Below are 10929 nucleotides of genomic sequence, written 5' to 3' on the forward strand. Positions count from 1 at the left end.
CTCCAGAGGATAGTTTACAATAATAATATTTGAAAATTAAAAGTAAGATGTAATAAATATGTATTATCTTAAAAGAAAGTATACTTATTGCACTTTGATTATCCTCTTAATTAAGAGTATTGTTTAGTTTTATCTTATATTAAATATATAATAAATTTTATTTTTATATATTATGAGGGTTAATTACACAAATAATCATTCAACTTTGCTTTCGATTATTATTTAGTCACTGAATTTTAAAATGTTACTCATTAGTCATTCATCTATCTCTTAAATCTAATGAAATATATATGATGGGGACTCACATAACCTAAGAGAGATCGTTTAGACTGATATATTTGCCACTTATCATTAAACTACCACTCATTCGTGTGATTATTGTAGGAGGCTACATATTGCCTTCCTCGTTCAAAATTTCCATTTAATCTCAACATTCCACCTTTCCCTTTCATCTGCTTGGAGTGTACATGTGGTTCCTTACTTCTTCAAACCCCAGTCAGTCATTGTATAAGAATAATACTCCAATTTTCATAAAGCTTAAAGTCAGCTCAACTCCAAGCTCCAAGGGAAGCTTTGAGCCATAACTAAAGGTCCTCACCTCCCCTTCTTGCCCTATTCACCATGGCTACAAAACCAACCCAACAGCCCCATGTGCTTTGCGTACCCTTGCCAGCACAAGGCCACATCAACCCTTTCATGCAACTGGCCAAGCTCCTCCACTCGAGAGGCTTCTTCATCACCTTTGTCAACACTGAGTTCAACCATCGGCGGCTACTGAGATCCAAATGAACTGATGAATGGGTGAAGGGCTCCGACGGTTTCCAATTCAAGATGATGTCAGAAGGGCTGCCGCTGTTCGATCGCGATGCCACCTAGGATCCTGTAGCGCTTTTCGCGATGCCACCTAGGATCCTGTAGTGCTTTGCAAAGCAGTCATGAACAAGTGTTTGGATCCTTTTAGGCATAGTTGCGTGTTGAGCTTAATCACACAAAATAAATCGCTCACAGAGAACAAATCACATAAAACAAACAATTTGCTTTCGATACAACTGAGGATTAAACTCTCAAACAACCATGGCAAAATATGCATGAGACATACAAAACAGAAACATAAGCGACATAAAATAAATAACGCAAGGAGGCTAAAACTTTTTACCCTAGTTCACCAAAAATGGGCTACGTCCACGTTGAGCTCTGGTGAGAAGAGCTCGTTGCACTATAAAAAAAAAGAATACAACTGATTCACAGCAACATACAAGACTCTCTGTACATCACTAAGCTTGCTAGCAAAAATACCGACCCAATGATTACAAGATCAAGATCAAAGGTCTACCTATCAAGCTACTGAACAAAGAGAATATACAGAGCATTTACAGAGGATAAAAATGGAGAAAAGGAAAGATCTCACCCGCACCCCTGAGAGAGGAAACCCTCTCAGACTCTTGGCCAAAATGACAGAAAAGAAAACCCTAATCCCCAATGCCCTTTTCCCTCTCTTTTTTTTTTTTTTGTCTTCTAATCAAATCTCGAGGCGGCACATAAATAGTCTTTATGGATGGCTGAGATATCTTGAGATAAAGCAGAATTGATGGCCTGGATCAGCTCGCGATAAAGCAAGATTGATGGACAAGATCAGCTTAAGAAAAGAGACTCGGGCAAATAGAAGCAGCAGTTGCCAAATAGGCCAGCTGGAGGTTGCCGCATGGCCATCCAGCAGGTTGCCACGCTACCTTCCTCTAGCTAAAGACCAAAACGGCATCACTTTAATGCTTCATAATAAATAACAATCTCCACCTTGAAGCATCAAAGTATCAGTAAACTCCCAATCTTGTAAAGTGCAACATGCTTCAATTCTCATCTTCATAGCTCGTGTTGGCTGATAGATCAACCAACTCCAACATGCAGCAAGTCCAAGCAGTGCTTGAACGTGGTTACAGTTAGAACTTTTGTCCCCATATCAGCTGGGTTATCTTCTGTAGGCACCTTCAAAATACTCACAATGTCATTAGCTATTAAATCTCTAACATAGTGATACTTTACCTCCACATGCTTGGTTCGTTCATGATATACCAGGTTCTTGGATAGGTGAATGGCACTTTGACTATCTGTGAACACCACCACTTTGCTTTGAAGCAAGTGGATCTCATTGATCAGGCCTTGAAGCCATATAGCCTCTTTGAAGGCTTCAGTTACAACAACATATTCAGCCTCGATGGTGGACAAAGCCACCAGAGGCTAAAGTTGGGATTTCCAACTAATACAATTTCCACCCAAGGTGAAAAAGTATGCAGTTGTTGACTTCCTTGAGTCCCTATCACCTTCAAAGTCAAAATCTACATATCCCACAAGATCAAGAGTATCAAATCTCCTTTTATAACACAGGCCAATGTCTACAAATCCATTAATATATCTTAACATGTATTTCAATGCATCCCAATGTGGTTTCCCAAGATTTGACATATATCTACTGAGCAGAGATATTGAATATGCAAGATCAGGCTTAGTACTAATCATTAAATACATCACAGTTCAGATTACGTTGGCATAAGGGATATTTTCCATTTTAACTAATTCTGAATTTGATGTGGGGCATTGAGATTTAGATAAGGCAAAGTGACCAGCTAAAGGGACTCCTACGATTTTACAGTTATGCATACCAAATCTTTGAACAACTTTAATAAGATAGTCATGTTGATGAATTTTCAAGGTTGACTTACTTCTCTCTCTCTCTCTCTATTGTCATTCCTAGAATTTTCCTAGTAGGTCCTAGGTCCTTCATATCAAAATTAGTTTTTAACATTGACTTTAATTCACTAATTTTATTTTTGGACTTACTAATTATCAAAATATCATCTACATACAGCAGTAAATAAACAGGAATATCAGAGAGAATGAAGTAAAAACAGTTATCATTTTGACTTCTTACAAAACCAATCTCTAGAACAAAACTGTCAAACTTTTTATACCATTGTCTTGGGGATTGTTTTAAGCCATATAAAGATTTTTTCAGTAAACATACATGTTCAGGGTGAGTATGATCAATATAATCAATTGGCTTAACCATATAAATTCATTCATCAAGGTCACCATGCAAGAAAGCTGTTTTAACATCTAATTGTTCTAATTCTAAATTAAATTGAACAACAACAACAAGCATCATGCGAATGGTCTTAAATTTGATTATTGGTGAGAAAATTTCATTGTAATCTATACCCTCCCTTTGATTAAAACCTTTAACAACTAATCTAGCTTTGTATCTAAGTGCATCAGTGGGAGACATACCTTCTTTTACTTTGAACAGCCATTTGCACTGGATTAATTTTTGTTTCTAAGGCTTAGGGACCAAATTCCAGGTACCATTTATCTTGAGGGAGTTCATTTCCTCATCCATGGCTTGATGCCATTTAACAGAGTCTTTGGAGCTGACAGCCTCCTCATAAGAGTTTGGCTCACTACTCCTCAATTCTTTTCCAGGAATTAAAGCATAGTACTCTAAGTCTGAGTAAGCATACCTTGCAGGGGGTCTAGAGACCCTCCTGTTCCTATCACGAGCTAGCTATAGCCACTAAGATCTTGGGGTGAGCTATGATGCTCCACCTCAATCTCAGGTTCATCCTCTTGTTCCTCTTGATCATCATCATGATCAGAGGTGTTTTCATCAGGAGACATAGGCAAGTTAACATTCGGTTGATTAGGTTCAGATGAGGCTGGAGCAGCTGGCAGGTCATTACTTCCTGCTGGTTGCTCCACCTCAATCTGAGATCCTCCTAGCACAACAAAATCATCGAGATTTTGTTGAGTGTTTGTTTCTTTTAGGTTGATGGTCTTACAAGAGAAAACATTTTCATTAAAGATAACATCTCTACTGATTATAATTTTGACTCCACCTGATTCCCTGTCCCATAACCTATATCCCTTGGTCCCTTTTTGGTAACCAACAAACACACATTTAATGGACCTAGGTTCAAGCTTACCTGCAGGCTGATGAGCATAAGCTTCACAGCCAAATATTCTTAGGTAGTTTAAATTTAACTTCCTACCAGTCCAATTTTCCTTAGGACATTTAAAATTTAAGGCAGTTGAAGGGCTCCTATTCACTAAATGTGTTGCAATTGATAGAGCCTCACCCTAAAATAACTTAGACATGTTAGATGTGAATAATAGGCACCTAACTTTTTCAAGTAGAGTTATGTTCATTTGTTCAACTACCCCATTTTGTTGGGGAGTGCTCCTAACTATTTTGTGTCTAAGTATACCTTGTTCATTACAGAAAGTATCAAAGGCTCTACTGCAGAACTCAAGACCATTGTTTGCTCTAAATGTTTTGATTTTCCTATCTATTTGGTTTTCTACCATTGTTTTCTAGGTTTTAAACTTTTCTAGAGTCAAATCTTTTGATTTTAAAAGAAACACCTAGACCTTTCGAATGAAATCATCCACAGTAGATAGGAAATACCTGTTACCTCCAAAAGTGGGGACCTGAGAAGGCCCCCACAAATCAGCATGAAGATATTCTAGGCATGCCTTCGCCAGATGAGTTCCCTTATGGAAACCCAGCCTGTGTTGCTTGCCCAGAACACATGGTTCACAAAAGTCGAGAGACCCAACAAGCACTGATCCAAGGTAACCTAGGTTTAACAGTGCTTGAAGACCTTTCAAGCTCATATGGCCAAGGCTCAAGTGCCATAGTTCTATCTTATCTGTATTAGCTATGCAAGCAGAATGCATGTTAACAGATGGAGAATAACAACCATTCAAAATGTACAAGTCATTTTTCTTTGTACCAGACAAGATAAGATTATCTTCTTTAAAAACATGCAAGAAACCGTTTTCTGCTTTATATGAAAAACCTAACTCATCAAGTGTGCCAAGAGATATTAGATTTATTTTTAAGCCTGGTACATACCTTACATCAGTTAGAATTCTGATTTTGTTGTCATGTAATTTTAAAGATATATTGTCAATTCCTTGAACACTACATGATTGGTTATTACCCATGTAAACAGTATCAGATTCTCTTTGGTAAAAATTTTGAAACCATTCTCTATTAGGGCACATATGAAAAGAGCAACCATAATCCATTACCCATTCATTTTCAGCAGATAAACAAGAGACAGTAAGGACTTCAGTTAAACAGTTAGAGTTACCTGCATTTCCATTTGTATTTCCCCCTGTTTTTGTTTCTTAATGAAATTATAGCAATACTTTTTAATATAACCCTCATTTCCACAGTGCTAACACTTCCATTTTTGTTTACCCTTTTTGTCTTTCTTCTTACCCATGTGCCTTGATCCTCCAGATTGATCTGTATTTTCTATAGTGTGCCTTTTCTCATTTTTTTCCTTTTATAAACAGGTTATGTCCAAATTTCTTAGATGAACTGAGTTTTAATTCCCTAGCCTTTATACCAGATATTACAAGATCTAGGCTAGGTAAAATACCAGTGTATCGAAGAGCATGCTTAACAACATCATAGTCATCAGGTAATGAATTTAAAAGAATCATGGCTTCACTAGCATCACCTAATGCTTGATCAGTTCCTCTTAAAAGTAATTCAAGTCTAGTAAATTCATCTATGTTTTCATCCATAGACTTAGAGGAGTTCATCTTAAAATTAAATAGAATGCCTTTTAAATAAACTAGATTAGGTGCAGACATTACAGAGTATAATGAGTCTAATTTATTCCACAAATCAATAGGAGTAGACATACCATCTACCTTGCGTATGAGAGTGTTACCAAGGTGAAGAAAAATGAGGTTGAATGCCTCTTCTCTTACCTCCTTTGTTCTTGCAAGCTGATTAGGTGACCATTTTTGGTCATTTGCTTCTAGTGCTATCAGCACCTTATGATGAGAGAGTAGGACTCTCATTTTCTTTTTTCAGCTTCCGAAATCTCTTTTGCCATCAAATATACTGATTTCAAATCTGGTAGACATCATATTCGCCTTGCACGAAGGTAACCTAAGGTGGCTCTAGACTCTTACTGAGACACACACAACAAACACCCGCTGACTTAGATTCTCAGAAAAACCTAAAGGGACAGAGACCACTCAACAAATGAAAACCCTAGATTTGGAACCGATCGACTCTAAGAGTATTCAAGCCCTAACAGTGCTATCAAAGATAAACACTCTGATACCATTTGTTGAGCTTAATCACACAAAATAAATCGCTCACAGAGAATAAATTAGATAAAACAAACAATTTGCTTTCGATAGAACTGAAAGGATTAAACTCTCAAACAACCATGGCAAAATATGCATGCGACATACAGAACAGAAACACAGGCGACATAAAATAAATAACGGAAGGAGGCCGAAACTTTTTACCGTGGTTCACCCAAAATGGGCTACGTCCACATTGAGCTCTGGTGAGAAGAGCTCGCTGCACTATAAAGATAAGGAATACAACTTATTCACAACAACATACAAGACTCTTTGTACATCACGAAGCTTGCTACCAAAAATATCGACCCAATGATCACAAAATCAAGATCAAATGTCTACCTATCATGCTAGTGAACAAAGAGAATATACAGAGCATTTATAGAGGATAAAAATAGAGAAAAGGAAAGATCTCGCCCGCACCCCTAAGAAAGGAAACCCTCTCAGACTCTCGGCCAAAACGACAGAAAAGAAAACCCTAATCCCCAATGCCCTTTCCCTCTATTTTTTTTTTTTTTTTATCTTCTAATCGAATCCCGAGGTGGCACATAAATAGTCAAGATGGATGGCTGAGATATCTTGAGATAAAGCAGAATTGATGGACTGGATCAGCTTGCGATAAAGCAAGATGAATGGACAAGATCAGCTTGAGAAAAGAGACTCGGGCAGATAGAAGCAGCAGCTACCAAATGGGCCAGCTATAGGTTGTCGCGTGGCCATCTAGCAGGTTGCCACGCTACCTTACTCCAGCAAGAGACCAAAATGGCATCACTTTGATGCTTCATAATAAATAACTATGCGAATGGATTCATGACCTTTGCCGTGAGAGCGGCTGAAGAATTTGGCATTCCGGGGGTTCACTTTTGGACTGCCTCAGCTTGTGGATTTATGGGATATATTCAGTGCTCTGAGCTTGCCAAGAGAGGGATTTTCCCCTTCAAAGGTATACATATAATACATATCATATTTCTTTTAAGCACAATATATATATATATATATATATAGGTTTTAGCCCAATCTTTTCAAGGTTACTGTCACTGGCCGTTGTGATCTGGTTATTTTACGTAATTTTTACACAATGTACTCATATGAAAAGATATATATTTGGTTATTTGGCATAATAAATAACAATGCGGATATATTTAGTTGTATTTTATATATTTGGTTATTTTATAAGAAAATTTAGAATGAAAAAAATAAGGCGGTGGCCCATTTGGCTAACTAAATAAATTGTTGGCTGTCTAATTTATAGTTTTTCATAACCACTAAGACAGTGGCCCACATATGATTAATATTAGTTCGAAAAGTTTTTGAGATCAAGTAATTGATTTTTAGAAGCATTATATTTTATTATCTTATGCGATTTGACAATTTTCTAATCATATCTGTAAAAAAAAAAGAAAAAAATTTTAACGAAAGAAAAAGTGATCGTTAAAAGATAATTTCTCTTCGTTTAAGAGTTTTAACGAAGAAAAAAATTTCGTCGTCGCCCTTCGTTAAGGCTTCTGTCGTTAAAAGTATTAACGATGGAAAAAGAAATACCGTCGTTAAGATAAATAGTGAGGGGAATAAGTCCCATAGTTAAAACTTAGTACGATGATAATATATAACAATGTGTGTAATCATTGATAAGTTAGTGACGGGTATAATTTCTCGTTGTTATAATAATGTGTGTGGTCGTTGATAATAATATATGACGATAGATATTCTGGTCGTTATTACAAGTTTAGTAAGATGAGACCAGTGACTTAGATGTTTAAATCAAATTTTGTTCAGAAAAACATGTAGGCACACCTCTAGTAGTACTAATTAATTAACTATGAATGCTGTCCTTGCTAATCCCAGATGAAAATTTCATGAACGATGGCACGCTTGAAACGCCTATAGAGTGGGTCCCCAGCATGCACAACATCCGGCTTAGGGACTTCCCCTCCTTCGTCCGAACCACTGATCCCGACGATTTCATGTTCCATTTCTTGGGCGAGTTGGCGCAAAACTGCTTCAAAGGATCCGCAATCATCTTCAACACCTTCGATGCACTCGAACACCAAGTTTTACAACCCATTTCGTCGCAGTTTCCTCGGATCTACACTACAGGACCACTCTTCTTGCTGCAGAAACAACTCGCTGATGATCAAACCCAAACCCGAAGCCAGGTTCACTCACTTAACTTAAGTCTATGGAAGGAAGATACAAGGTGTCTCCAATGGCTGGATCAAAGGGAGCCAAACTCGGTCGTGTACGTGAACTATGGGTGTGTGACTGTTATGTCGGAAGAGCACTTGAAGGAATTTGCATGGGGGCTGGCCAACAGCAAGGTCCCGTTTCTGTGGATCGTCCGACCGGACATCGTAATGGGCGAGTCTGCAAAATTGCCGCCAGATTTTGTTGAGGACATTGAAGGTAGCATCTCAACTAAAAGCTTAATTAAATTAGTAAACAGATGATTAACTTTTATCTTTTATACTATTCTTATTCTTAGGTAGAGGGTTGCTGGCAAGCTGGTGCCCGCAGGAACAGGTGCTTTTGCACCCATCGGTTGGCATTTTCTTGACGCATTGTGGATGGAACTCGATGACGGAGAGCGTATGCTGCGGGGTGCTGATGATCTGCTGGCCTTACTTTGCGGAGCAGCAGACAAACTGCAGGTACGCGTGCAGTGAGTGGGGGATTGCAGTGGAGGTTGATCAGGAGGTGAAGCGGCATGAGATTGAGAGGATTGTGAGGGAAATGGTGAAAGGAGAGAGTGGGAGGAAGATGAGGGAGAAGGCGCTGGAGTGGAAGAGGAAAGGCGAAGAGGCCACTGCTGTTGGAGGCTCATCTTACTGTAACTTTGATAGATTCGTGGACGAGGCTCTCATTTCCTGCGTAACGGGGATCACTCCGGCCCACTGAATATTGATTTGTATTAAAATATCATACAAGGGTCGGCATGTCCCATGCTTAATTAGTACATGTTTGTGCTTGTATTTCACATGTTATATTGCCATGATTAATCCATAAGTAATCATTAATTAATGTACAATTTTATTCCTTTTTGAATTCATTTACCCAATATCCCCTTATATAATTGAAAAATAATGATGAACTACGTTGGTGTTCTCATCTTATACAAGGGTCAAAGACCTAATCTATAATTTATTTTGGTTGACATAATTTAAGGCACGAACATCGAAAATTATGCAAGGGCAGTCATCCATATACTTAGGATCTACGCGCTCTTCTTGTTTCTCACAGCATAGGACATGGCCTTTCTCGCTAAAGAACTTCCAGTAATGTGTCCCAACCTTACATCCACTAATTATTCACCACCCATCATGTCCATCCTTTGGCATCTTCATGCACCATAAATCCACAACTCCTTAGGAATAGGGAGAACTTAATTACATCCACCACGCAAGGCGTCGTAAAATACTGAACACCATTACTTCTACCTCACCAACTGCTATCAACATAGATATCCTCCCCTGTATAAGGGGTCCACAAGTCGTAACATGACGTTGCTCGAGACATGCCAATCGAAAAATAACTTCTTATACACTGGACCTTATCGACCTTTGATCCAATCTATGTTTCTGACCTCATAGCCTTTATTCCCAACATTGAGGTGGCATGACAAAAGTATTGGCATCGGTGTGCCTCTCGGCCACACCGAGAACAAATTGCATCTAAGCTAGTGTCCATCACATCTAGACTTCGAGGATAGTTCTCCAATTATGTACCACTCAATCACTAAAATAGTAGACTCCTCTTGATACCACTTGTCCTAATATGTCACTTACAATCGCATAAACCATCTACACTATCGTGGGGAAATTCCTAATCCGGGTGCTGACAAATACATATCGGATCTCCACACCAAATAGTTTTCTAATTTAACGGACTTCTATTAAGACTTCTCCCACCATATTTTCTAGTTGCTTCACAACTCGTTCATTTTCCCTAGCATGCATCCTCGGTAGACTTCTCTAGAGTGACCGATGCAAGGGGTAGGGTACTCTTCCCGAGCTTCATATCAACAACCTTCCCCCACCCTTCTTATGAGCACATTTTTCCTCACAACCAACTATCTTTTTAAATGTCATTTTAATTTAAATTTTCAACTCGGACTACTATTCTTAGTCTTAACTTTGCCCGACATTCCTATGTGTACAGAGAATTCTCTCATCCCAACCTATGCTTTGATAGCCTACCAATAATCCCCCGTCTAGTGTCCTCGGTCTAGTACCCCTAGCCTTTGGCTAGTACACGATCCCTAGTCCAATACCCCCAGCCTTTGGTTAGTATATAGTCCCAACACACAGCCCGGGTTGCTCTGATACTAAACTGTTAGAGCCCGCTCCCGAATTTACCCGCTAGCATAGGAAGTCGGAGAAAATATCCATTCAAAATGGATACATATACAAGAATTACTCAAAAATTGCCAAAAAAAATTATTTTCATTCCCATATTTTCTCACTATCACTAGGAGCCAAAATAAATATTACAACATTCATTACATCATCATCTCGGGCTTACCACCCATATATTTTCAAAATAAAAAGGCACTAAGACTTTAACTAAAAAATGAAACACTATACTCAGGCCCTTAAAACTATACCCATGGATCTTGAGGCTGAGACATCTCTGTACACATCTAATCGGGACTCGTCTCAAGTAATTATCTTTCTCTTTTATGGAATGACAAAAGAAACAAGGGTGAGCCACAAGGCTTAGCAAGTATATAGCGAAAGGTAAACATCAATAGAACGAAATATGAAGGCA

The 10929-nt window shown here is 38.4% G+C and overlaps 1 pseudogene; it reads left to right on the forward strand.

The window, feature by feature from the left end:
- The first annotated feature begins 621 nt into the window (after nucleotides 1–621).
- On the forward strand, nucleotides 622–9196 carry LOC127804363 (linamarin synthase 2-like; annotated as a pseudogene).
- Nucleotides 9197–10929: the final 1733 nt, after the last annotated feature.

Source organism: Diospyros lotus, chromosome 6 (assembly GCF_014633365.1).
Source record: "Diospyros lotus cultivar Yz01 chromosome 6, ASM1463336v1, whole genome shotgun sequence".
Lineage (NCBI taxonomy): Eukaryota > Viridiplantae > Streptophyta > Magnoliopsida > Ericales > Ebenaceae > Diospyros > Diospyros lotus.